Source organism: Kryptolebias marmoratus, linkage group LG21 (assembly GCF_001649575.2).
Source record: "Kryptolebias marmoratus isolate JLee-2015 linkage group LG21, ASM164957v2, whole genome shotgun sequence".
Lineage (NCBI taxonomy): Eukaryota > Metazoa > Chordata > Actinopteri > Cyprinodontiformes > Rivulidae > Kryptolebias > Kryptolebias marmoratus.
Genome location: NC_051450.1, coordinates 5,979,719 through 5,982,772, shown reverse-complemented (window position 1 = coordinate 5,982,772; position 3,054 = coordinate 5,979,719). Strand labels below are relative to the sequence as shown.

At 41.3% G+C, this 3,054-nt stretch overlaps 1 long non-coding RNA gene across 1 annotated transcript; it reads right to left on the bottom strand.

Annotated features, from left to right (window-relative positions):
• Nucleotides 1-6: 6 nt before the first annotated feature.
• LOC112451271 lies at nucleotides 7-1,316 on the bottom strand. Its single transcript, XR_003040059.2, has 3 exons — nucleotides 1,263-1,316; nucleotides 778-887; nucleotides 7-553 (listed from the first exon to the last, which is right to left on the bottom strand). It is a non-coding gene; the product is annotated as an uncharacterized LOC112451271 (long non-coding RNA).
• Nucleotides 1,317-3,054: the final 1,738 nt, after the last annotated feature.

The following is a 3,054-nucleotide window of genomic DNA, read 5'->3' as shown; positions in this document are numbered from 1 at the left end:
GTGTTCCCCAAGGCAAAGTGGATCAATGTCCCCACATTCATTCTTCACATACATTGTTACTTTATGTACGGAACAGATGTTCTTTGCTGACGCAGTGCTCATGAACAGCCTGATACCTTTCTCTGCTGCTGTGAGGATGTAGACTACACCATGTGATGGTGTGACAAGCCCCCTTTTCGTTTTTCAACTCTAACAACTGATACAACTCCTCATGAGATGGTTGAATAGCAGCTGACACTAAGGATGCTTTGCAGACATCACAACATACAGCAGACATGATCCAATGCACAACAAACCCTGCAATGTAGGTAACAATGTTTGACACAAACAGCATGTTTTGTTGATATCCACGTGCAGTATGTGTGGTCCAAGTTGTTGTCGTTAAACGGCGACTCTGCCGCCTCACTATGCCCCGCTTCAGACAACTTGAAGCATTGTGTGCTGTCCATGATGGCCACATTTCCGCTTGCGCTGGGTAACACTCCGCTGTGCACAATCAGCTTACGGAAGATAGCCATGAACTGTAGACAACTGGGGTTGCTGTTAAATCCACCTCCACAATGACAGTATACTTGCATTGATGAAACATATTAATACATAAACATCAAGATTGCAGGATTTTACAATTTAAAAACCTGCAATGTTATTTAAATAACAGGAAATAACTTTATATATGCTCTCAATTGCATGTAAGTGTCATTTAGTTTATATATCCACTAAGCTTCAGAACTTTTTGATATTAGGTAGATATAAAGTGTGAACAAAATGAGTTCTTACCATTTATCTTTTTCAGCAACTTCAGGCCAGTTGCTTTGACATATAAGATGTTTGAAGCCACTGAAGTGCAGATTATGTGAGTTAAAGATGTCAAACAGGGCGTCTACCTCCTGAAAGCATAAACAAAAAATGTTTATGATATGACAGTTGTGCAAATGCATTGATTACACAACTATACAAATGTACGTCTGCATTTTTGGTACATAATAAAATTATCTTAAGCACGGTTAATTACAAAGGCATTTTACCTCCATGAACTTTGCAGTGGCAAGGCAGTCACTTCCCTGATTATAAATTTTCAGTTAATACCACACGTTTATTTTTAAATGCAAGACCTTGACTTCACAGAAGCATAACACAGAAAGTTTTACGTTAAAACTAGCGCTAGTAACGTCCAGTATTGATGCACGTCTTCTGCAGTAAAGTTAGACTCAGACACTAATCTCCTTGTTAAGCAGCCTTGTTATTAAAAGAAAAACCCTTACCGATTAAATGTAACGCCCTCCGGACATTTTCCGTGAAGATTTGTGCAGAAAAATGCAGCACAATAAGAAGGCATTTTTGTATCGATGAGCGCAAAAGCGGAACTGAATTACTAGCGTAAGATGGCGGCATTTTTAGTTCATCCAAAGTCACGAGATGTCATGTCTATCCATATAAGTCATTGGTTAAAATGTTATACCAAGTAAATAAAAAATTGCTTCATAGCTAGTTTATCATGACTTAACCAAAGTAATGAGAAGGAAAAATTAGAGTCTGATTCTCTTTGCTAATGTGTTTCATCCTACTCAGAAGTAGGAGCAAATAAAATGTCTCACACCTACTTTTTAAGTAGCTACTTACTGGAAGTTAGTACTTTGTGCAGCAGTGAGTGACACACAGTTCGCTTCCCACCTCAAGCGGCTCAGCCAGAGCCTGTGTCCCGCTACTGTTGCTCCTCCTACACATTGGACTAAACCATTTGCCAAAAGGGAAGGGGGGGGCAAAAATTCATTTTTTTTTTCCTTAGATTAATGGTGGATTTCTCTCTTTTTTTGCCTTTTTATACTTTTATTGTTTGAATACACAGTTTCCTTCATTGAATTATTGGGGGGGGGGGGACAAATCTAGACTTCCCCAAGAAGATCCCCCCCAGGATTTATGCCCATGACTGCAGGTATTCTTGATGTGGTTGAGTCAGGTGCTGCTCTTCTTGGCTAAGATTTGTTTCAGGCATTACAAATGAAACTTGATGGACAAAAAGTTGTTACTACTAATACTCTTCCTACCTCTACAGTTCAACCCGCTGTGCCAGAGACTGTACCTGAAAATGCTCCAGAAGTGTCAGTTCAGGAAGTTGGCTACGCTAAAAATTTCATACACAAAGTACATATACTGCCAAATGCTGTTCCAGTGCAACAAAAACTCAGGAGACTTCCATTTTCACTAAGACAAGCTGTTTCAGAGGAGCTCCAAGACCTCCAGGACAAGGGCATAATTAAACGTATTGAAGCTTCTCCTTGGGTTTCTCCCATAGTTGTGACACAAAGAAGAGATGGGGGAAAGCCACGCATGTTGATCTAAGGGAGCCAAATACAGTCATTGTTGCTAATTGCCATCCATTACCACACATGGATGAACTGTTCTCTAATCCACAGGGGGCTACTGTTTTTTCCACGATCGATTTAGCCTCTACCTACCACTAAATGCCTATGCATCCTGAAAGTCGAGATATTACTGCATTTATCACTCATGATGGACTTTTTCGTTTCTGCAGAGTTCCATTTGGCTTAGCTTCTGTCCCGTCGGCCTTTCAAAAAAATGATGTCAATCATCCTTGCAGGCTTGCCAGATTTACAAGCATACTTGGATGACATCATCTGCTATGGCTCTACACAAAGAGAACATGATGAAAATTTACGAATAGTGCTCGAAGCCCCGACTGATGCTGGACTCAAACTAAACCATTTCAAAAGAAGGTCTTCAACCGGACCAGGACAGAGTCACTGCTGTGATTCATGCTCCAGCTCCACACGACATGTCTTCGCTGAGATCTTTCCTGGGTCTTGCATCATGGTACAGTAATGCCCCTTTTACACAGGCTCTAATTCAGAAGTCCGGCTCTACTCCGCTCTAGGCGCAAGTTGTGTAAACAACGGAAGCGCTATGGACAACTTTGGCCCTGTGTTTTTGCTGTTTATGTTGCTGAAATGCTCTGGATGCCGCGATTGTTGCGCGGAATAGGACAGCTGTTATCCGCAGGAGATTTCAGGCTTCACAGCGCCTTCAGCTGGGGGA